Below are 27,186 nucleotides of genomic sequence, written 5' to 3' on the forward strand. Positions count from 1 at the left end.
TGTGGGTTGACAGTGCCTAATACAACAGTACTATTTATTTATTGCAAGGGTACAACAACATTTCAAAGTAAGTGACACAGACACACTCCAAGTTTTATACCTTTATTAATTACATTGAACACTCTTTTCTACAGGCTCTCTCCTTTACTTGTTATTACAGTGCATACGGAAGACATATTCAGGACATATTATACCTTTCTTGATAGGTTACAACACTCTTTTTCAGGCCTACTCACTTATATGTTATGACAGTACATGCAGAGATAGTATTCCATACTTATTTTACCTTGATTGCTGGGTTAGTACACTCTATTTCTGGCTCACTGACATTTGTTATATAACAGTACATGCAGAGGATTTATTCGGGACATTTTATTGCTGTATTATTGGGCTAAAACACTTTTGTCATGCTCACTCACATATATCATGTAACAATACATGCAGAATATTTACTAACCTGCCTGGTGGCGCAGCCTTAGCAGCTTATCTGCATAGACTTGCTTATTCATAGCATGAACACCTGCAGCTGTGGAGTAAATGAAGGGATATTGAGACATACCTATCCATTATTTAGACTATATTAGCTTGACTTACATACTGCATTCCATGGCTACCTACTTAGTAGTGGGGCATCATGCATATGACAGACCTCCTGGATCCACTGGTTCAGAAGGTCCTGCTTCCATCTCTTCAGGTCTGCATGATGGTGACGGACATGCTCACCAGTCCGAGGGATGCCTGTGGCACTGGTGAGTTCATGAGCCAACCGGTTCCAAGCCTCTGCCTTATACTCCATTCCTTGGAACTGGCCCTGCAGGAGTTGAGTCTCATGCCTATAGACTAGGAGCCAAACCATGTATCTTGACTCCTCAATGCCCCAGCGTTAAGCTCTAAAGCGTGTACCCTCTCCAGCACCAGACATTGTAACTGCAGATGGGAGCTACAATCAGTTATGGTGAGTATCCCAGCCTATGCAGCTTAAATATACCGCATTTCCCACACTTTTCTGTGATTGGCTATTTTTGAATATTCTCGGCTGACTGCAGACCTGCTTAGCAATGGTTAATCTAACATTTATTACTATATATATGTTTACAGCGGATGTTTATCCTAAGCTGGTGTGGCTTAGTGGTTCAGTACTTTGATTATGGTGCACAGTGTCCTGGGTTCAAACCTTATTATTGCTTTTTATTTTACTACTGTCCAGACAGGTTAGAGGGCGTGGCTGTGTTTAAGCAACTTTGCTCTACGTTGCTCCACATTGCCCGACGGTGCACTGGTTGGCGCTGCGCGCACCTCCGTGCAAACCGATTGCGCTGGGTAAAGCGCTATTTAGCTATGGGCAACTAAATTGCACTGGGTAAAGCGTGATTTAGCTATGGGCAACTACATTGCACTGGGTAAAGCACGATTTAGCTATGGGCAACTACATTGCGCTGGGTAAAGTGCGATTTAGCTATGGGCATCTACATTGCACTGGGTAAAGCGCTGCTTAACTGCAGACAATTATATGTCAAGGTTCCTTTATAACTTTACATTTTGTTCACTGATACATAGGCCATTTCAATGCTTTTTAGTAAAGGTTTTATCATATCTGTTAGGACTTATTTCATATACTCATTTTGAACATAAAACAGGAAGGGGAGTGGTGGGACTTGAACAGTGAATGCCTCCTCTTTGTGCGGATGCTCTACCACTACGCTATTACTATTTGGTGTAACTTGCATACACATTCCTTATTATGCTCTTCCATGTCGAGATTGCTAACTGCAGCTAAGCAATGGGCACACCCGTGCACACATGTGCAAATACGGGCAGCTATATCGGGAATTAGAAAAAAAAAATTAATGTTTTACTTTTTATAACTGTGCTGGGGCTTTACAACGTCAGGGAGTGTGGTGTTGGGTACATGGACATTTGAGCGGACTCGCTCTTGTGTTTTGACATTTTGCATTTCACACACTTGCAGGGGCGTGAACCTTTACACTGCTCAGCAGTTGGAAACGCCTCCTGCTTGCCTGCACGGTCCATGTTAGACTTGGGGTTGAGTCAGCGTGCCCTCATGAATATTCATGGCACGCTGACATCATACCATTCAACTGCAGCCTCCGAGTAAGACTTATTTAGTCTTACACGGAGGATTCGTGAATCCGGGGGTAAATCTTAAACCATAGGCAAGCACACTTAGAACGCCAATAACTAACCCTTTCTAGAACTTAAAAACTACTTACTTACCCTCTTAACAGAAACGGAACAATGTATAGCCAAACTAGGTGGGGGGGGCTGTGATCCCCACACCCTCCTAATTATATATACTAACTCCAGGATTGCACTACAGTGGGGAAAAGGGCATATACCTTTAACTTGCCTTACAGTACACTACATGCTGCCACTACTGCTGGGAATGCACAAAACATTTGCCAAATTACTTTAGATACTTCCCATAAAAATGTAAAGAGACAAACCCACATTTAGAAACACTACAACGCTACTTTCTAAATGACTATTGGAATTCTAAAAGTCAACACAGTAAGTTATAGTAATACTTTTTATCACAAGCAAGGCACAGGTGAAGGAAAACCCACAAAAATTCTATATCTTAAATGTCTGTCAAATGGGATTCAGTCAAATGAGTTGTCTTTCAAATGAAATTTAGGTCAAATGGGTGTCAGTCAAATGAGTTTTAGGTCAAGTGAAGTAGACCCATATATATATATATATATATATATATATATATATATATATATATATATATATATATATATATATATATAAAGAGAGCGAGAGAGGGAGAGATGGGTGCAGTCATTTTGATCACCATTATGTATTCTTTGACAGGTGAAAGTGTGGTGTTTTAAGGTTGAACATCTGGTTCACCAAATAGACATTTTATTGTGAGTGTGTTTCATCAAAATAGGTAAGTGGGAAGGGGCGTGTGTGTGTGTGTGTGTGTGTGTGTGTGTGTGTGTGTGTGTGTGTGTGTGTGTGTGTGTGTGTGTGTGTGTGTGTGTGTGTGTGTGTGTGTGTGTGTGTGTGTGTGTGTGTGTGTGTGTGTTTGCAAATAGGTGTGGGTAGGAGTTAAAGTACAGGTTATGAAAGAGTATGGTTTGAGGGTATATGATCATAAGTGTTAAGGGTTAGGGTTTGAGTTAGGTTAGGGGATAGATTTAGTGCATTTGTGTGTGTGTGCGTCCATGTTGTTTCATGTAGTGGTAGTGTTATGGGAAGCATTTTCTTTTAATTTAGATGCAGAGTAGGGTTAGGGTTAGCATGCATTATTAGAGTAGAGTAGAGGGGAGAAGCAATGCAATGAAATCTAAGCAAATGTCTAACCTAAGTGTTTATTATTCCTGAGAAATACAATGATATTTATATGTATTGTTACAGTAAGGTAAATTATACAGGTTACTGCAATGTGCTGTTATTTTTATATACTTAATTTTGACTTTTTGGAAAGAAATGGTGTACCTATATATCAGGAAGTTAGATTAATTTTAGGTGAGTGTAGTTTAATTCAAAATCTGTTAATATAAAGTAATTTAGTAGTTGGCTACAATATTTTAATTATTCACTTGTAAATAATATTTAATATTGTGGCTAACATAATGAAATGCTATGTTTTAAATTATTTAAAATCTTAAAGTTGTTTAAAAATGTGAATTTGAAAATGTGCATTTAAATCTGTGTTCTTTTACTTTAAGACAATGGTATGTCACCTGAACCAGTAAAACCCATACACAATATACCTCTAACTGCCAATGCAAAAGCGGTAAGATACTTGCTAAGTATGCCTAAGTACATCAAAATATTTACAAAATATTCTTGACAACCACTTCATCGCTCCAAAAGCTTATGGTCTGATAAACCCTACAAATCCCTACAACTATCAAAGGTCTATGTGCAGGGACATCAGTTCATCATTTTCTAAACTTCCAGTTCTGCTGAAGGTCATCTTGGTATCAAACTAATTGTTGAAGGCTTTTCTGCCACAAGCAGCACTCTTCAGCACATCCTTTAAAATCCCCAGACAATCCCAGACATGAAAGGCACCTGGGGAGTATCCTTCTAAGGTGAGCAGATCCCCTGAACTGACTCCTGTCAACACCAGTGAGCAGTAGTTATATTCTAAAATCCTTTTGGATTACTAAGATCCTCATTTTGCAACAGAGTAAGCCTGGGTAAAATTTGAAGAGCTCTACAAATACGTCCTTTCCATCACTACCCATGGTTTATGACTCTACTAGATGAGGATGGGTACTGAGACTGAATGGTAACCTGAAAGCCCTATTCTAGGACTCACTTCTTACATCACTGCTGACCTCCAGTACAATACTTTCATTTCTACTATGACTGCACCCATCCATTAACTAATCTCCAATACTCTATGCCTTTATTAGTGAATGAGGCTCAAAGAACTTAATCTCTTCAATTGATGATAATTGCCCAGCCTTTCCTATAGAGTCGCCACACTATTCAGAAGGGCACTAGAATTTGAGGGCTGTTTATGTTACCCTAGAGGCACTTTTGAGACAAGTACAGGACAATATACAAAAGGTGACAATTTATCTCATTAAACCTCAGTGATGTCTCCAGGTTCTCATAGATTCATAAGCAAATCCTAGGCCAGTTGCCCTTGTGGGCCAACTTCAGCTTTGCTAACTTTCCCTCCAAGGGTAAAAATCAAACCAAGTACTTCGTGTTTGTAAGGTGAACACGTTAACAATTTTTTCTAGGGCAGCTAAAGAGATACTAAAAGTTATTCACATACTATTTATTTATGTAGTGACAATATTTATATTATCACTATATAAATAAATAGAAGTAATATTTGTATTATTCTAAATATCGCTACCAAATGACAAAAACAGAACTGTTTAGTTTCATATGAATTCCCATCTAGTTATGGTCCTGGTGGTATGCTAATGCTGTATTTAGGTTGTTCTCATACCTCTCAACTGTCCAGTTTTTCACAGAATGTCCAGATTTTTGGCTCATATTTTGGATCAAAGTCACCAAATATTTACTTACATTTCAAATTCAGACTTCAAATCCTTCAGAAAATGTATGTTAAAACAAACCCTATTATTTTAGTAACTTTTTATGTTTATAGGAGCAATATTTAAAATGTGTCCCTATTTATGGGCCTCCATCCCCCCATTTTGTTGGGCTTTATCCAGATTTCTTGCACTAAGAGGTTGAGAGGTATGGTTGTTCTCCAGCTTTGTGAACAACACATATCTCTCCCATCTTCACTGCATGGCTCCTTAATACTGCCTGACAGTTCTGCTTCTGTTCTTAATTTTAAAGCTGTTCTCCAGCTTTGTGAACAGAGGAGATCCCTCCTATATTCATTGCAAAGCTATATCCATCTCCTTAATACTGCCCAATAGTTCTGCTTCTGTTCTTAGTTTTAAAGTTGTTCCCCAGCTTTGCGAACAGTGCAGATCCTTCCTGTATTCACTGCAAAGCTACATCCAGCTCCTTAATACTGCCCGACAGTTGTGTTTCTGTTCTTAGTTTTAACATTCTTCTCCAGCTTTGTGGACAGTGTAGATCCCTTCCGTCTTCACTGGAAAGCTATATCTGGCTCCTTAATACTGTCTGACAGTTCTGCTTCTGTTCTTAGTTTTAAAGTATGTTATGCTGTACTCATATTTCTTGTGAAAATCTGTTTGTGAATGGCAGCTAGCACACCACTGAACTTTTCCCCACTTTATTTCTACCCTTCTTGTTCTTTTACTTAGTTTCCTGTCCTAGTGTTTTATCCCTCCATTTAGCCTTATTCATCTATTTTCTTTATCTTCTCTCCTTGCTTGTATTTGTATTCCCCTCTCCATAGTTATTCCCTTTTTCTCTGTCTTGTTTTCTTAGTTTACTCTAATGTCAGCCATAGTTTCCATTTGCTGTAACTTACAGCCTCAGTGATTGTTTTCGTTGGTTTCCCGAGATCTGGTCCAGCTACAGGGGTGTGGATATACTGTAGTATATCCTGTTTTCATTATTTAAAGTTTAACTTTCATTTTTACTCCCAGTATTCCTTGAGGTAATTAAACTACCTACTGGTGTTCTGCGCCATCTTTTAGTTTCATTTGCTGAAATTCCCATCTAGTTACAGTCCTGGTGGTATGCTAATGCTATATTTAGGTATTTCCTTCTGGCATTTGTGTGTACTATTCAATTAATAACACTTATAGCTTTGTACATTTATTAAGTCATCTCTGTTACTTAATTATGTGATACAGTTTAGGCTTAGCTATGATTTTTAGCTGTGTATTTTATTCAACTGTTGTTCACTAGAATGTCGCTTCACCTGGATTATGTATGTTTGGTTTGCTATCCTGAACTGTACTGAGGTACTCAGCTTACTCCCACTGCAATATTCCTACTGGTTGATAAAACTGTTGCTTGCACTTGCTCAATTTTGGATTTTTGTAGTGAGTACAACACAGAACATTTGTTAAATTGCTGTTGAATTTGCATAACAAACATTATTGTTCATCACTTCCAATATTTATCTAGTGATTGATTGATTGATTGATTGATTGATTGATTGATTGATTGATTGCATTTGTTAACATGGAAAGTCCACTGGGCCTGAATGAGCCCATTTTCAGTGGAGACACGGGGAGAAAAGCTCCACAAAATTACATACAAAGAAAAATATTATTACAGAGGAATATTATTACAGATAAAAAATCGAGCAATACTATTGCTTTGAATGAATCTGATAATAAAGCATTATTATGTCTGTTGCTTATTTAGAATAGAATATCTGTGATGTTTTATTGTTTAACTTTATTGTTACCATTGTTCTACTTTGACCATGTTATTTGACTTCATGCTTTGATTATAACAGCTCTTTGCCGAGTGCTTGTATCTGTATTTGTGACTCTTGAGCCTTGTGGACTCTACACTTGGTGTAGGTCTTTTCTGTTGTGTGTTTTACCATATGTTGTGTACATGTTCTATGATTACTGCATTCTTCCTGTGCTATGGTGCTATGTTCTTGAATGCTGTTAGTATATTCACACTTTACTTGTAGCTTTTTTCTCTCTGTAATTATTTTTATTCCACTCTCTGTTTCTCTACTTTCAAACTTTAATCCTGTCAACTCCATCCCCATTTTTACATAATCTCATTTTACTCCTTAGCCTTCCTTCCTTTACTATCTAAGGTTGACTCGTTCACTCTGTAATGTCTAGCTTTGTTCTTTTCATCACTCTATTTCCTCATCTCTATCCTCTTTCTGTCCCTGTTTGTTATTATGTGTTTCTCATAGTTGTTGTTCTCAATTAATGTCTATTTCTTTCCTTCTTCTAGGTTGTTCTGCAGCTTTGTGAACAGTGCGGATCTCTCCAGTATGCACTACAAAGCTATATCCAGCTCCTTAATACTGCCTGACAGTTCCGCTTCTGTTCTTAATTTTAAATGATGTCATGCTATACTCATATTTATTGTAAACATATGTCTGTGAACAGCAGCTAGCATACCACCTATCTTTTTCCCACACTTTATTTCTACCCTTCTTGTTCTTTTACTTACTTTCCTCTCCTAATGTTTTATTACTCATTTATTTTCTTTCTGTTCTCTCCTTGGCTATATTTGTATTCCTCTCCCCATAGTTATTCCCTTTTTTTTTAATTTCTCCAAATCTTTTGGGTTTCTAATACCATGACAGTATTCCCTTTTTTTCCTCTGGCTTGTTTTCTTAGTTTACTCTAAGGTTAGCCATAGTTTCTATTTACTGTAACTTATGGTTTCAGTGATTGTTTTCTTCGGTTTCCCAAGATAGTTCAGCCCCGCTCCATTCGGCCTTCACTTCACTTAGGCTCAATCTGCTCCCCTACCCCCAAATTCCACCCACCTCCTCTAGTCCCACATGTATTTCTATTCAGCTCCTCCCACTACTTACCCTTAACTATTCAAACACCACCACTTTACTTCCTATTCTACTCACCCAACCTACACAACCTAAACTCACTACACCCCCCACACACACTTTTCCTCTACTTTTCCTCAGGACCTATTAACAACCATTACTCGACTAGTAGTACACTTTGCCTATTTTTACTAAACTATACAATTATTTCCCTGAATTAGCACCTCTCCATCCCATCCTGCCCAGTTTACCTCTTTAATATATATATATATATATATATATATATATATATATATATATATATGTGTAGTTTATCTAACCTTATTTAATCTCTTCGTACTCTGTCTAACCTTAGCCTATCTTCCTTCTACCCTTTCCATCTCCTAACATTTTTATATTTCTCTCTTCAGTCTATCAATACTTCTTCTACATTACTCATTACCTTCTTATCCTTCTCCTACTATTCAGCTAATAGTCTTCTCCTTCCATAATCCTTCCCACCATGAGTCCATCCAGCACCCAGATATGACTTAACTCACTTTTCTTTGCACTTTTCCTTTACCTACTGTATCTCACTGCTCTGGACCCCATTTCCTTGTCCTCCAAACACACTGTAACCACAGCTACCCTATCTCACCTCTCTGACAGTTACTAAGATATATATCCAAGACTCTACCAAATAAAACTCATTCTCCTATACAAAATAAAAATACTCCCACAGGAAAAACCCATTTCATTACACCACACTTTTACCATCAGCCAACATACATACTTTACTAATTACAGCAAACAGCAACTGCATTACTCCTTCAGATTATCTAGTTTACCTTTATGTGAGGACATCCACCCCAATCATGGGTCCACATCAGTCATTACCCCAAAACAACCTCACACCAGCAATTCCCAAAAATCCTCATATATGGTCATTCTAAACCTGCAAAGCATTCATAATAAAATCACTGACTTTGCTGCATGGATTACCCATAATAAACCTGTCATCATTGCTATTACAGAAACCTGGCTAAAACCTTATATTAAGGGCTTCAAATTTCTCCCTTTAGGTTTTGCAACCTTAAGAACGGATAGACCCCAGAAAAAGGAAGGTGTTGTTGCACTATTCTTTTCCAGTACCTTCAAAATAGTTCCCTACACATATTCCACTCCTCAGTTTGGCGATGCCAACATTCTTATTCCCTTCTTATAAATGAAAGACTCAAAAATTATGTATAATAGTTCTCTATATACTCCCTGGCAACAAAATATGTTTACTAGAGAAAATCCTTGCCTGAATTTCCAACAATATTAAAAATGAAACCATCATCCAGGGCAATGTAAATATCAACTGGCTAGACATTTGCTCTAGCATTACATCTTCAAACAATCTATTTAGTTCAACTCAGGTTATCACTACACCCACTAGACCTAATAGGAGCAATGTCTGGGGCTTCATTTTAGATTGGAGTCTGGTCTCTGACCCCAACAAATTTTCCTCTGCCAGCACACTCTCTAACACCCTCAGTAACCACCTCCTTGCCTTTGTCTACCAAACTGCTCCTACCTTTCAAATGCTATACCAATATAAACTAGTAAGGAATCTTACAAAATTCACCCCCTGATCTTCACAGATACTCTGAAAAACTTTAACTGGTACATCCTAAGAACTTTGCCTCTAGATAATGCATTTAACTACTTCATTTCAACATTTCTACATATACTAGATAGCTTAGCTCCTGTTCATCTTAAGTGGATCAAAGCAAACTATGCCCTAAGGCTAACCAAGACCACTAAAGAACTCATGAGAGCCAGATACAAAGTTTGGAAACAATGGCTAGCAAATAAAAAAAAACACTAGACATGTTGAAACATGAACTTTGAAACCAGGTGAAAAAAGCAACAAGTTATTAAAGATAAAAAATCATTACCTAAAACGTCAGACTGACTATAAGTTAAACCCCAAAAAAATCTGGAACTCAAGTTACATTACTGCTAAATCCAAGCACAAAAAACAACCCATGTCCACATCCTGACAAAACACCTCAAGAAATTTCTATTCTTTTCAACTGTCATTTTATTGACACTATAGCACATATCACTGCTACTTTTCCCCAAAGCCATAGCAGCCCAAACCCAACTACTCCTTCAACTTTAACCTCTTGATCCCTCTCCAGCACACTTTCTAATTCTCCACCCTTGTCCACTTTTAAACCTATTCCAATCACCATAATAAAAAGATTACTTCCCAAACTCAAAACTTGCTCTACCACTCCTGACAACCTACTTACTCCATTGCTAAAACTCGCAGCTGAAGCTATTGGCCACCCTATTACCATACTTATAAATAGATCCTTTCAATAATCTTATGTTCCCAAAAGCTGGAAAAAAAGCATTTATTCTTCCTCTTCATAAAGGTGGCAATAATACTAATATCTCAAACTTCAGACCAATAGCCATTCTCCCACCCAGCTCAAAGATCTTTGAAAAATGCATACGTATTAAATTTCTAGACTTTCTGATTCATAATCAAATCCTATCTCCCATACAGCATGGATTCAGGCCAGGTCACAGCACTACAACTGCCCTCATATCTTTTATGGACAAAATTAATAGAGCCCAAGACACCAGTAAAATTGTCTCTTCTCTATTTCTATACCTGTGTAAACCATTTGATGTGGTCTCCCACCCTATACTTCTAACCCAACTCTCTAAGACTGGCATTTCCCCATCATCTCTCAACTGGTTCTCAGGCTACTTAGAAGATAGGCCATACCTCTCAACCTCTTAGTGCAAGAAATCTGGACAAAGCCAGACAAAATGGGGGGACAAAGGTCCAAAATAGAGACATACTGGCCCAAAATAGGGACATATTTTAAATATTGCTCTTATAAACTTAGAAAGTTGCTAGAGTAATAGGGTTTGTTTTAACCTACATTTTCTGAAGGATGTAAAGTTTGAAACTCAAATGTATGTATTATTTAGTGACTTCACTTCTCAGATCATCCCAGTGATTTGTCAGAAAACCACAAATTTTATGAGGAACAGACCAAAAATATGAGCCAAAAATCTGGACATTCTGCGAAAATATGGACAGTTGAGAGGTATGAGACAGGCTATAGGCTGTTAAATGGCAAGGTTCTCCATATCCTTATCTTAACACCTCTACTGGAGTTCCCCAAGGCTCCATACTAGGATCCCTCCTATTCAGCATTTTCATTAATAGTATTCATTTTTCACTAAAGGATCACTTATTCGATATGCAGATGACTCAGCTATTACATGCTCAGAAGATTCCATTTCCAAACTACAACACATAATTCAACTGGCCCTTACCTCCACTGAGACCTGGATGTATAATATTCACTTATCCCTTAACCCAGGAAAAACCAAGCTCATGCTATTCACTCATAGGAAGACAACCCCATTAAATGAAGCCCAATTTACTATTTTTTCTCAAAGAATTAATACAATTGAGATTGTTTCCCACACAAAAATATTAGGGGTAATAATAGATGAACACCTGGAATTTAACCTGCACATACATGACAGCATCAGCAAAACTCACTAAAAGCTAGGAGTCATCTGTAGGCACAGACACTTCCTCAGCACCTCCACAAAACAAGTTCTAGCTTCCACTTACCTATTAACCACTATCTTATATGGTGGTCCACTATGTTATCCCCCTGCCCTTAACATTTCATGACCTTCATGATACTGAAGTCATAGGCTGTTATTGTGGATAAAGTCACTATCATCATCAACCCCCTTTGTCCCATTTTTTAAATGCGGTCGGCATGTCATGTTAACTGTTGCCATCTCTTTTGATTCAATGCCAGACTCCCAGTAAACCATCGTAGATCTTCTCTCACACAATCCATCCATCCATCTCTTTTCTAGATGCTCTAATTTCCTCTTACTTTCTTCCTGTCTGTGACAAATTTTCTTCACCAGATTGTCTTCTCCTTTTCTGCAAATGTGCTCGAACCACTATAATCCGTTCTCTTTGATCTTTTCTGCAATTGGAGCTTCTGCTCTTATGTCTTCATTTATTTGTCTATCAAACAGTGTGCATCCTAACACCCTTCTCAGCACTTCATTTACATCACCTCTAGCTTTCTCATCTGCTCTGCCCTACTGCCCAGGTTTCTGTACCCATACAGTAGTACTGGTCACACCACTGTTTTGCACACCTTACTTTTCAGCTTATTTGGCATAAGTTTGCCATATACTACATCTGAAACTCTATGCCAGTTGGCTGCAACCCCTCTGATTCTAGGTGACCTCTTCATTCAGACTTGCCTTCTCCTCACCACTACTCACAGATGCAGCTATTAACTTGTTCCACTCTCTTCCTTTCTATCTCAATTCTCAGCTTATTCTGATTTCTCCAATTTGTTGTCATTACCACTATCGTATCTGCACTTTAGTTTTATCCCATGTGCCTTCAGTTTTGCATTCCATTCCAATATCCTTTGTTCTTGCTCAGAGTCTGCCTGTAATGCCACACAGTCTGCACACAGCTACTTTGTTGATCTGTCCCTTCCAACCTGTTTGCCAATGTAATTCATCACCAGTATGAACATCAGTGGGCTCAGATCTGAACAATGTTGCACACCCACTCCCACGGGGAACCCCTCTTTGAGACCGAGTCATCGGGTCCTTGTACATAGCCTGTACTAATTTTACCAATGTTTCTGGGACTTTGAACTACCACAGTACTGTCCAAATCGGCTTTCTTGGGACCTTACCATATGCTTTCCCCAAATCTAGGAATGCCCATTTGGACTCCTTCCTCATCTCTAATTTCTTTTCAACTATGTGTCTCACTGCAAACATTGGGTCATTTGTGCTGCATCCTGATCCAAATCTGAACTGTTCATCTCTCATCTTATTTTCTGCTGCTATGCATATCCATTTATCAACACCCTCTCCAGAACTGTCATCCAGTGTGACAGGAGAATGATACCTCTGTACTGCCCAAAGTTCTGAATCTCCCATTTGTTCCTGTACAGTGGTACAAGTATGCTTATTCTTCAGTCATCTGGGCTATGCCTTTATCCACGCTGCTATGAGTACCCTCATGAGCCATTTCTCCCCTATCTCAACCAATATCTTTACCATGTCTGGTGTGACCTCATCTGAGCCTGCTGCTTTCCCTTACTTCATTTCCCTTAGTGCTATTCTTACTTCTTTTAGGGTGGTGTCATATTCTTCTCTCTTCATAGGCTGTGTCTGTGGCAGTACAGCTTCTTTGGGGATTTTCTTCATTCAGACACTGCTCAAAGTACTCCTTACATCTGCCTTTGATGTCCTGTGGATTGGTGAGCAGGTTGTTGCTGGCATCCCTTATGAAAGATGCTTTCTTTTCCTTTCTATCTTTGCCTTGCAACCTGATATAGCTTCTTAGTGCCAACTACTGAGTCACTTTCCAGAAGCTAGTAGAGTGCCTCTGATGCCTTGTTCTTTGCAACTGCAACTCCTTTCTTAGCTTCTTTGTTAGTTAACCAGTATCCCTTCCTAGCCTGGTCCATCTTTTCTATCTCCCCCTTTTTCCTGCAGTCCTTTCTTTTGATGACTACCTGAACATCTGCATTCCACCACCAGCTTTCCTTCTGTGCCTTATTTCCACATAGTCTTCACACATGCTGTTTTGGGGCACTGCCATTCTCTTCCAGCACCAGCTATTTCTTTCTGACATTCCACAGCCCTGAATATTACCTTGAACTCTTGTACTTTCACTCCAGTCAGCTTCCAAGTCTTCAGCCTAGTCCCTGCTAATCTTAAAGCTTTTTCCAACCAGTAGCTGCATCTGATTGTGACCCCAGTGGTTTATGCTGTGGGATGATTGTTTCAGTGGGGATGACTTATCAATTTCTGCTTCCACCTCATTGCCCATTTCTTACTAGGACAAAGTCTACCAGAGTTGCAAGTTGGCCATTTTTGTACCCTGACCTTCAATACTAAACTCTTTCTAGGTGTCACACCTGAGCTATGTGCATAATCGTGCTGTTATCCTCTTTTACTCTCATGAGCCCTTATGAGCACATGCAGCTAGAGAAGGTAGTAGGTGAACTGGTAGACTAGTGCCTGGAGGCCTACATCAGCAAACTAGAAAGGCTCCTCTTGCAACTAGTAGAGTTGTATCCCTGCCTGGCCTTGCCAGCAATACTTCTGGCAGGACCCAATGGGGAAGGTGAATGGTGAGCTATCAGACCTCCCATAAGAATTGTATGGGCAATGGCGGCCATGCTCACCATATCCCCCCATACTGGTGTAGATCTTTCTTTTCTCTAAACGCTCTCCACATGTTTGTTGCTCCATCCTACCAATCACCTGTGTCCTCTGTTTGTATTATGTCTCTGATTTCATTGTCTTCTCCTGTCAGTCTTTTGTCTGTATTGCTCATTTATGTTTGCCACTGCTACCTATCTTCAACCTCTTACATATCTTCACCTTCTATTTCCCTCTTGAGAACAAAGGCAGCAGTCCCACAAAAAATGTTACCCTTCTTCCCTCTCCCTTCTCCCCTTATCTCACCTATTTCTCTTGTGTGATTTATTTTTTCCTATTGTCCTATACTCCTATTTCCACAGTTAAATATGGTCAAAAAATAGATGTTAGCAGTGCAGTAGTCCCTTAAAGTAGTGGATTGCAGTTCTCATTTTCCCATGTCATAGCACATGTGCATGAACTTAGGTGCATACATCTTCTGCTTTTGACTTTTTTTTTCATTTGACCTCACAGCTGTTACTGCAGCTTTCTCTCCCTGACTGCAGATTTTACTCTGGACATGAGCAGGGTAAGTAAACAGCTGTGACTAGAGCACCAAGTCTTCACTTTGTTAATTGATAATGAACTCTTGGTCACATTGTGCCTATATCAGTACATGAGGCTATCCTCCATCACACTCAACATATTTTATAATTCCAGAGAATGTGTGCACATAAAAAACACATGTTTCCACTGCAGGTTCTGTAAAAGTACAGACACTATCTATACAAAAGTGTAAGGGATTCTACAGACATATTATTTTGAGAGATTGAGGGTGTTATTAAAGCTCAGAAATATAAGCTTAAGGGGCGTGGCCAAGGATGAACACAGGATAGCAGCAGATTTCTTCAGCTCCACCAATTTCACAGCACTGACAGGAAATAATTACTTTAAAAATTAATTTATGAAATAATTTTCTTTCTAAATACGTTTGGAATATCAGTTTCTTGAATAATATCTAAAAAAGAAAGAAAAATTCAATAATATTCCTGTCAGAAAACACTTTGGAAATTTCTCTGTCAGCTTCTCTGTTTGAAATGAGTTCCAGTAAGACAAATTCTCAGGATTCCAGCATCAAGAAAGAACTTCAGTCTCTGATATCTACAATTCAGCAACTTACTACTAAAATGGACAAACTGGATACTAAAATTGATAACTTCATAGAAAAAACTACAAAACAAATAGATTTGTTACATCTAGACTTGCAACAACAGAAGACTCAGATTACAGGCATAGAAGAGACTGTTAATGACATGGAGAATAGAATCCAGGAAGAAGAAATTAACATTGAGTTTTTGCTGAAGCAGAACACACATCTACAAACTAAACTTGATGACCTGGAGAATAGATCTAGGCGCAATAATATTAGGATTTTTGGACTGCCAGAAAATATAGAAGGTAACAATATTACTTCTTTTTTAAATACTTGGCTTCCCAAAACTTTAGACTTGCCAGAAGCATTTTATTTTGGTATTGAAAGAGCCCATAGATCCATATCTAATTTTAACTCTAACAAAAAGTATCCTAGATCAGTTATAGTTAGATTTCTATCATCCTATGACAAAGAGATGGTACTTAAATCTGCATGGGCTAAAGCACCTGTTAAAATTAATGAGGCAACTGTGCGTTTTGACAATAACTATTCTTCCTTGGTAATAACTAAAAGAAAAGTTTTTCTGCCATTAATAAGAGAGCTTAAGAAAGCACAGTTTAAAACCTACATTCTGTTTCCTGCCAAACTAAAAACCTTTCTACCTGATGGCCCTAGAATTTTTGAAGACTTAGACTCTGCATTGCTGTATATCAAAAAAAATAAGATTTTGGATAAAATAGAGGAAATGGAATGGGCTAGTCCTTCATTAAAGAGGTTGGCAACAGAAGCTTCTTGGAAGACTTCAGAAAAGAAAAAAAGACTAAAAAACAAATGACTTGTTCTATGTTTTTTCTTTTTTTTTCTCTCTCTTTTTTTTCTTCATTATTAATCTCTTCAAATACAGATACTGCATCTCCAGAAAGCCACAAATATTCTAAAAAAGATTTAATCAAAGTTATTTTCTGTGTACAAAGAACTGTTTTTGTTTCATAAATAGTCAACATATCTGAGGAACAAATAACAAGCTATCAATCAACTTGTTTCTCTTTGTGATAAAGAGACCCAAGGTTAGTAATTTGATACATTTTTTTTCTCTGTCTCTTCTTGTTTTAAATAATGACATTCTTTTTAAACTATGCATTCAGTAAGGGGTGGGGGAGGGCAGAGAGAGAAGTATGATTAAAATATGATAAGTGGAATAATAACTTATTAGTTTTTTTTTTTTTAAAAAGTATATATACTGTTTAAATACTGTTGCTAATTATTTTGCCATGATTCTATTGCTTATATATGTTTACAAATAATCTGTCATGATTTAATTACTAATAATTAGAACTAAAATAGTAGTAAATAATATGTTTCATATCTATCTTTATTAATATAAACAGCTAGTAATATTTCACTGTAGATACTTTTATAGCTTCCTTTTTATCTTTTCTCTTTCTTCTCACACTCTCTTTTTATTTTCTACTCTCTTTCTTTTCTTTTCTCTCTCTCTCTCTTTCTTTCATATAAGTACATTTACATGCTTTAGATAATACTGATACATGTATAAAATAAGATTTGTATAAAAAATTGAATTGGGGCATAAAAAATTAGTTGTATTATATATTAATAACTGTGGGCTTAGTTTCACTGTCATAGAGACTGTAATAACTTGTAAAATACTTCGCGAAGGTTTTACTCTGTTTAGTTTCATTTGTATTGCTAAATGAATGTCAGTCACTTGCATTTATTAAAATTCCCGCCAGAATGTTAAGGGAGACAATTTGGGATGTGGGTTACCTCGTGAATAGTGTCCTCGAGTTGTTTTAAAAGCTTCAACTCTCAGAATACACGCAGAGAAGCTGAATGCAGTCATTTTGAACTTTGACCCCTGAATTCACACTGACACATCGCAGATTCAAGAAGAACACTCTACCAGGAAGTAGAACTGCTGCAAATGCGACTCTGCGATGAAAAATGAACTCTATAACATTTAAATGTGAGTTATTTTTTATAACTAATGACTTATTTATGTTAGAATTTATAAAATATGAAAGTTATAATGATTTTAAATGATTCAGTATGCCATAGTAAGCAAGTGTGATATTTTAGAAGGCATAGAAAGTAAAACATATATACATATGTTTTTGAAAGTTTACATGACTGCAACATATTAATGTATGTAAATACTTATGATTTAAATATATATAATACTACAATTCATTTGACTTATCTAACAGACAAGCATAAATATCATTATGATTTTATCTTAGAAGAAGTTGTCATCTGACATATTTTAAAGCAGCAGTTCAGATATATAAAATGCAGATGGCTTTCTTCACAATGATTTAAGTATATCTGGGAATTTACATAGCTATGCAGTATGATTTGTAATCATATTTATGAACATATATATTTTATTTAACTGGCAATAACAAGTATGAGAAGAAAGCTTTGATGTAAGTAATTTAAAGTCTTTTAGAAGCTGTCAACTGCATTTCTATGACAGAAAATAGGAATATCCTAATATATGTAATGTCTGAATCATAATAGCCTAAGTTATTGACTCTAAATGAACATAAGAACTTATTTTTACAAACTTTGAATAAATTAATATGTAGATATGCACCCTTTTTTTTCCTCTCTCTCTCTCTCTCCCTCTCTCTTTTTTTCTTTCTCTCTCTCCTCTCAGTTCCCAATATCAAGTTTATTTGAATGTTATATGATTATAAATGTATTATACTAAATAGATGTACATAGTAGTATGAATTGTTTCTAAAAGTTCCTATTTGTTTATATGATGCTGATATATCAAATGTTTAGCTTTGTCTTACTAGATAACCTAATAGAAAGAGGTTAACTTTAGTTAATAATAACCAGTATTAAATTGATAAGGTGGCAGCTGAGGTACTGCTGCTTAGGGTAGGGGGTTAACTTGAGTGGTATGTGCTACTCAAAGTTGGAGTTTTTAACTCCAGGCTGGGTGCAAGGTTTAATCCTTATATTATTTTCTTATGTTTACTGTTGTTTGTATATAGTTCTGACATCCACAATACATTTTATAAACTTATTGTCACTACAAGCAAAAATGAAGCTTATACAAAATCCCATAAGAGTTTCAATAAATACAGCTATATTTAAAGGTACACCTAAAGGAGGAGGTATAACATTACTTATTTTGTTAATTGTTATTCTGATTATAAGTTTTATATGTTTAAATAATGCCAAATGACTTCTCTAAAAGGAATTTCTTTAAACATTAATGGACTGAACAATCCATGTAAAAGGGCAAGCTTAATGAGATACATTAATTTACATAAGGTCAACTTAGCATTCCTTCAAGAAACACATCTCCTGAAAAAGGATATAGATAAATTAGCCACTAATAAATATACAGTATTAGTTAGTTCAGAGCACACTCAGAAAAAAAGAGGAGTGGCTATCTTATTGAATAAAAGTATGCCCATACCTAAAACTATTAAGTCTTATGAAGATGATAAAGAAATGTTTTGTATGGTTACAATACAAATTAATGGAAAGACATATACATTAATCAATGTATATTGGATACCAGGAATTGGTATTAATACAGTGAAATACCATCTTAATAAGATCATATCATTTTCTATAGGAGATATTATTTTAGCAGGTGACTTTAATTGTATCCTACATGAAAAAGATACTACTACTATAGGAAAAAGAAAAATTACATCTAATGCAAAACATTTAAAGGATTTTGTTAATTCATATCATTTGAATGATATTAATAATCAGATAGACTCAAAATCATTACCATACACCTTTTTTTCTAACAGATATAAAACTTATTCAAAAATAGATAGAGTCTTTATTTCTAACCAGATGGTAACAGAATTAATTAATTCTAAAATCATTTTGTGTCCTATATCAGATCATAATTCAATTGTCTTTGAGTTCATGATAAAAAGTACTTACAATGTTCAGATCAAAAGGATACCAGCATACTTAACTCAACTAAAAGACTATAAAGATTATATACTTTCAGAAGTGCAACATTTTTTAGACATAAATAATACTCCTGAAGTCTCCATTGTTTATGTTTGGGATGCTTTAAAATCATATTTATATGGACAAAGTATCAGATGGTATAATAATAAAAGGAAATCTTGGGATAAGGAATTATTAGATATTCAAAGTAAATTAGACTCTTATAAGCATAATAATAAAGAAAATATTATGGACAAAAAAGTCATTGAAGAAATAAACAAACTAAATGAGAAATACAAAGAAATTCTAACTCATAAAGTTAAAATAACTTTAGAGAAATACAAGTTTTTGTCTTACTCAATAAGTCCCAAATACTTACATAGACTTAAAAATAAAACAAAAAGGTTGAATAAGCAAAATCATATCAAAGAAATTTTCTCTCTAAGGAAAAAGAAGAATGTTTCTAGTCTACCAGAAATATTAGATGAATTTAGAAATCACTTTCACAAAATTAATCATAATAACATTAACATGGAACCTAAAGATAAAATAAAGAAATTTATAACTATAAACATGAATAAAAAACTTAATAAACAACAGACTAAACTTTTGGATAAAAATATTTCATATACAGAGGTTGTTACACAAATAAACAAGCTTAAATCAAACAAAGCACCAGGTAATGATGGTATTATACCAGAGATATATAAAATTATTTCTAAAAGTACATACTCATTAATACATAAGGTTTTTATTTTGGCCCAAAATGAGTTAATAACTCCTCCATCTTGGCAATACACATTTATTTCGCCAATTTTAAAACCCAATAAAGATCCAACTAGATGCACTTCATATAGACCTATTTCATTACTTAATGTTGATTATAAAATGTTTATGAGTATTTTTGCTGATAGATTGAAGACAATCATCCCAGGCATTATAGATATAGATCAGACAGGCTTCATTGTAAATAGAAATACTTTTGATAATATAAGGAAAACTCTAACATTAATTGATTTTGCAAATAGGAGAAAGAAAGATTTAACACTTGTTAGTCTCGACATAAGTTCAGCATTTGATTCAGTAAGTTGGAACTACTTGTTTATCTTACTGAAGTGCACAAACTTTTCAGATACATTTGTAAATCTAATTGAACATTTATATAAAGGAGCACTGGCTTACATTAAGATAGGAACATATGTCTCACAAAAAATACCCATTTTAAAAGGTACAAAACAAGGGTGTCCGCTCTCTCCATTATTATTTACTTTAATAATGGAGCCTTGGGCTAATCTGATCAGAAACAGTACTGATATAGAAGGATTTGATATAGATGAAAATACAACATCTAAAATTCAACTTTTGCAGATGATGTTCTAATTACATCAGCAGGATCTAATTCTTCTATGCAGTCCCTATTTGATAAAATGATGAATTTAAAAAATATTTCTGGTTTAATATTCAATGAAGAAAAAACTAAAATATTACCTATATATACACGAAAAAATGTCCTCATTAGTGATTTTAGTAAATATATACCCAATTCAGGTCAGATAACATACTTAGGTATAATATTAACTAAGGATATCAAATCTATTATACATAATAATTATAGTACCTGTCTTCTTAATATACAAAATCTTTTCAATAGCTGGAATAATATGTTTTTTTACTATGGAAGAGAGACTTACAATTATTAAAATGATAATATTCCCTAAGATATTATACTTACTACAATCAATAATACTCCCACCTACAAAAATAATTATCAAGAAATTGAATACACTAATGTTAAATTTCTTATGGGCACCTAATAGACCTAGGATTGCATTAAAGAAACATACCAATAGCTGGTCTCAAGGGGGCATTTCTTTTCCAGACTTTAATTTATATACTATCTCTTCTATTATAAAAGTTATTACTTTGTTAATAGATCAGTCATATGTTGCAAAATGGAAAGATTACTAGGAACTAATTAGTATTCACTTCATGAAAATCTCTTTAATACATAAAAATATGATTGTAAATAACTCCATGTTATGGTTTCTTAAAGAATTTTGTACTTCACCTATTACACCAAAATATATAGTTAGTTATCCATTAAACATTATTATCAGTTATCGTAATTTTATATTCATGCATCCTAAGTATAAGGAATGGAATTTTATTCTATTCCCTATAATGTATACACAAGGTATGCTTTTGTCATCCACTTCAGAAAGAGCTCTTTTAGTCACAGAAAATGATCTAAAGTACTGGTATCAGTTGCTATCTGATAATAAAGTTAAAAATTTAGACTTCTTAAAACAAGAATTTGATCTGAGAGAAACTTGTCGGTTAGAAGTTCAGACCTTTAGACAACATCTTATTAATAAAATTGATTTAATGTCTATAACAGTTAAAGAATCTATTCCAATACTGATTGATTACTTGATATTAAATTTACAACATAAAGTTTCTGATAAAGGTAAGCTTTCATGCATACATAAAATTATCAGAGAAGAAACTTATTATAGTGTAGATACCTATTTGAATTATTTCACTTCCATTAATGGTGAATCACCAAATCAACAAGACAAACAATATATATTGGAATCTGCTTATAAAACTACTTCTTCCATTATTTGGAGACTTTTTACTTGGAAATTTTTACATAGATCCTTTTATACACCTTTGATGATGAATAAAATAAATAATAAAGACAATCTATGTAAAAGATGTAATGTAGAAATTAATGCTGATTGGGCACATATGTTTTATGACTGTATAAAATTGAAAGAATATTGGAAGTCAATCAATGATTTTTACAGGCTCTTTTTACAGATAATTTCATTATTTCTAAATCACTTATATTATTCAACACTCCTGTTCCTCAAAGTGTTAAAAAGGTTAAGCTTCCCTTGTTATGGTCTATTCTAGCAGTGGCTAGAAAAATAATAACCAGAAATTGGATTTCAGATACTCCTCCTTCGTTTAATGAATTTAAAAATGTTATGACTGTAGTGTGCCATATGGAATTGATGACAATAAAATCAAGAACTACTAGAAAAACATCTTACTATATTATATGGGATACTTTACAAAATCTGTTAAAAAAATCTTAGCTTCAGTAGCATGGTATTTTAGTTTAATTAATTGATTTGATTGTAGTGGATGTCTTTGTAAGTACTTTGGCTATTTTATTGAATGTTATAACTATTTCTATTTTAATTACTTGTATAAAATTGTTATGATATTTATTTTGTATGTTAAAAACAATAAACTTGTTTTAAAAAATATGAACTATAAGCTTATTGCTGAGATTACATGCACAATAAAGTATAAATAAAGTATAAAAGTGCTTCAGAATACAGGAATTTTATAGCAAACAAACTGTTGACTTTTATCCCAGTATCTTTATTTAATTTTCATAACTTTTTTATTCAACAAGTAAACTTGTAAACAATAGCAATTGATCAAACAGATAAAAAAAGAAAACAATTATAAACAATAGAATAACAACAATAGCAACTATATACAAAGTGCTGAGTGCCTATTACTCTTTCCACTCAAAAGTAATGTAGAATACAGTTATAAAGTTTTTTCCCAGTATTGTTTGTAATGTGATTGTCTGTTAGAGTTGTATACTAATAATTTTGGTGCTGATAAATACTTTACTGCCATTTGTTTAAATCCATCCCATATTATTTTTGTTCAGTCAAGCCAATTTTGAGTGATATAAAGTTTAATCAATGAAAAAAGGATAATTTAAATATGTAGATATAATTGTTTTAAACCAAGAGGGGATAAGCGAAGTAAAGCAAATTCCCAGGATAAATTAGATTTTTCATAACCCATTTTTCCAGCCTGACTTTAAGAGAACACCAAAGTTTATACAAGCATTTGCATCTCCAAAAGATATAAAGTATGTCTGCTTTCTGATAGCTACAAATTGAATAGCTAGGAGATGATGTAGGGAAGAACTTGTTTATTCTATCAGGGGTCATATAGCAATTATTTGGCATCATTGGTTGAATATACACATTTTTAATGGTAGTAAATTTAATGGCAATTGAATAGAGAGAGAGATATTTGATTACATAAAATTAAAGGGTTTAATTTGTCCCAGTATTTAAAATAAATGATAGAGCCTCACAGCAAAAGGTTCTCCGGTTCGATTCTCGGCTGGGGTGCCTTCTGTGCGGAGTCTGCATGTCCTCCCTGTGGTCGCGTGGGTTTTCTCCTGGTGCTCCAGTTTCCTCCCACATCCCAAAGACATGCAGTAGGTGGAGTGGACACTCTAAATTGGCCCTAGGTGTGAGTGTGTGCATGTATGTGCCTTCTGTGGAAGGTTGGGCGTCAGGCTGGCAACTTGACACCGTAAAACTCCACTGCCAATCATGAGCGGACAGATGATCCACTGTGGTGATCCCTAACCGGGAAAAGCCGAAAGAAGAAGAAAATTTAGAATAAATGATAGAATGTTGATATTTAATAGAAGTAATTATTTTTGTATGCATTTGATATTTTCTTTTTGGAAGCAAATGCTGACTATAACAATCTGGATATGTTTATATTATGTTCATTGATTTTTTTTAATTGGTCTAAGAGTTTATAAACAAGTTATTTTATTTGTCTTAATATGATAAAATAACGTTTAGGGAGGTTAAGAGCAAATTCTCATTTCTTCAATCAAAGATTATTTAAAACTGAAGAAATCAAAAGTTATCTATTAAATTTTACATCAGGTTATTTAACTTTATGTTAGGAATGAGATGTAATGGCTGGAGTAACATAACTGATTCTTTTAAATCAAGAGTAGCCAACAGGTCTTGAAAATTTTTTATTAAAATGCAAACTTTTCTAAAGTATTTAAAAGTTTTAAGGTTATTTTTATTTAGAAAAGGTAAAGTTCTGGTAGTACACTGAGATTTAAGCACAGAGTTATGCCACAATTTCAATCCTGAAATTGCTATCATATTCACTTTATAGCTAGAGAATTTAGAGAAGGTATCAATAGATTGTAAGATTTTAGATAAATCAGTATTCGGCAAAGAAAAAAATAGATTTAGATCATCAGCAAAGACCATTAGTGGTACCTGACTATTATAAATTTTGTGGGATATGGTAAAAATTTTTTTTGTAGTATTAAAAGAAACAAGTGTCTTTTATATATATATATATATATATATATATATATATATATGTGTGTGTGTGTGTGTGTGTGTGTGTGTGTGTGTATATATATATATATATATATATATATATATATATATATACATGTATGTATATATATATCTATATATATATATATATATATATATATATAGTAGCGGTAAGCTGAGTAACACGGGTGGAAGGCTGGAATGTCAAAAATGTCGAATACACATTTTCTTGTTTCCTATTGTTGACATTCCGCTCTTCTGCTGTTTTGAAATTCAGCATTTTATTTTGATGTTGCAACTGTTCAGCCCAACCCCTTTCAAATATGCCATACTAAACATATATATATATATATATATATATATATATATATATATATATATATATATATATATAAAATAGAAAAGGATATAATGGACACTCTTGTCTTGTTCCATTAATATTTTTTATTGGCAAGGAAGAAGCTTTAGTTATGTATAATGTTGTATATGCATGTGTATAGAATTTTGATCCATTCAATAAAAGATTTAGGAATACTGAATTCAAGCATAACAGAGAAAACAAAATCTAAATTAAGTTGAACAAAGGCCTTAATATCATCTAAAGTTAATACAAAATTTGAATTGTTATAATGGATAAACTGATTAAAGTATCTACTGTAAGTGTATGATCATATGTTTGTCTATTTTGAATAAAGCTAGATTGGTATGAAGAGATTATATCAGGAAGCATTCTTTTCAGCCTATTTGTTAATAAAGATGCATACATTTTAATATCTATATTTATAATTGAGATCTGTAGATAATTTAAAGGATTTTTGATATCAGAATTGCACTTAAGGATGAATACTGTTTAGAGTTATTTAAGTATAAATCTTTAATACTACATCCCTAAATATAGTTGAATAAGTGCAATAGTACCTTTGAAACTACTGTAGTAAACATTTTATATAATTCAGCAATAATGTCATCTAGGCCAGGAGATTTAACTCCTTTAAGGCTGTTGATTGTTTGTAGAACTTCTTCTTGTGTAATCAGTGAAGTAAGACAGATCTGTTGACCTTGACTGATTTTGGAAAAGATAAGGTACTTAAAAAAAGAACTATTTCCTGAAAGTCATAGGAGAGATTATGTTCTCCATATATTTGAGAGTATAAGTGTGTAATTATTTGTAAAATCTCTTCTTTAGTGTTTTAAGGTTTATCCTGATATGAAATTTCAGTTATTAAGGGAGATTTATTTACATTTATAATCTTTGCAAGAAATTTGGAAGGATCTTGGTCCCATTCCAAATATTTAGCCAAAGTTTTTACTTCATAGAGTGTATGTTGTGATGCATGAACTAACTAAGGTTCATTCTGCAGTTCAATTAACTGCTCTGTTAACTCAAAGTTATGATTTATACATAATTTTTGTTCTATTTTATAAATCTTGTTTTTGATTAAAGTTGTCTTTTGATGTATTCATTTTTATAGTAAGAGCCTTTACTTGTAAATACTCCTCTAATTTGAGTTTTGATAACAGCTCATTGGATGTCAAGAGAATAAGAGAAGTTATTCAGGAAATTTTCAAATAAAATAATTTCTGTCTTAATATCTTCTTTCTGGTGTAAGTTAGGATTAAAGACCAGTTATAGTTATTAGTCTCAGTTTGCAAGTATTACACCAGCTTATGTTAAGAGAAATTCTAGAATGATCAAACAAAAACCTGGGTTCCACTTGAAATGTAATATCAGCAGTTAAATATACAAGATAGTAGAAAAAAGTCTAGTCTATACTATGATATATAGTAGTGGGAATAGTAGGTATATTTTGTCAATGTAGTTTTATTGTTTTGAAAGTTAGAAGGATAAAAAAAAAATTAAATCTGTTTTAAGTTCTGAGATCACATCAGATGCATATAAATTATGTGATTTACTTTTGTGTGTACTATAATTAATGGAATCAATAACTGCATTCCAATCCACACCAAGGATGTAGTAATGATTTGGGAATGAAGATAAGCATTTGTATATTTTCATGAAAAAATCATATTGTTTAGAGCATGGTATATAAATTTAGTAGTAAAACTGCTTTATCAAGGAATGTACTTTTAACAACCACTTAACATCATATTCCCTCCTTATCAGAGTCTTGTTTTAATAATAGATCTTTAAAGGTATATTTGATAATGATTGCCATTCCAGTGCTGTTTGAATTATTTCTCATTTCAGCAATTGTTCTAATCCATTTTTTCTCCTTCACCTGAGGCCACTGCATAGATGTCATGTGAGTTTCTTGGACAAAAACAATTTAAAATTTAAATTTAAATGTTAAATGATGGAATACTTTCCTTTTGTATTCATTTGAATACCTTTAATATTTCAAGAGTCTATTCCCCACATCATTCTCCACTAATAGAAAAAAATATATAGGAAGGGTTATTGTAAAAGTTTCAGGACTCATGGTCCAAAAGTTCAAAATTGGACTTTATAGAAAAGGCAACCAGCGCTTAATTCTTCCTGGAATGTCCCCAAACCTTGCCATGACTCCACAAAAATTAACCTGTACAGAGTTAAATAAAAATTTCCAGTAACATAAGCATATTGTATAACCTTTACATTTTAACATGTTTGAACTAAAGTTTAGGATGAAAGTACTTTTAACAGCAAAAGGCAAGTAAATCATAGCTGGCCTATAGCATTACTGTACCCATTTACTAGCTCCAATATGAAGAGAGGTCTGTAAATGAATAGCTATTTCTAACAATAAAAAATAAAATTGAGTGAGCAATTATTGTAAGCTCACATCAATTTAGACATTATTCTTAAATTAAATATATATTTTTAGCTTTAATAGTTATTAATGAAACTGAGTAAA

The sequence above is a fragment of the Protopterus annectens genome, chromosome 8.part0, assembly GCF_019279795.1.
Source record: "Protopterus annectens isolate FY-2018-M chromosome 8.part0, PAN1.0, whole genome shotgun sequence".
NCBI classification, from domain to species: domain Eukaryota; kingdom Metazoa; phylum Chordata; order Ceratodontiformes; family Protopteridae; genus Protopterus; species Protopterus annectens.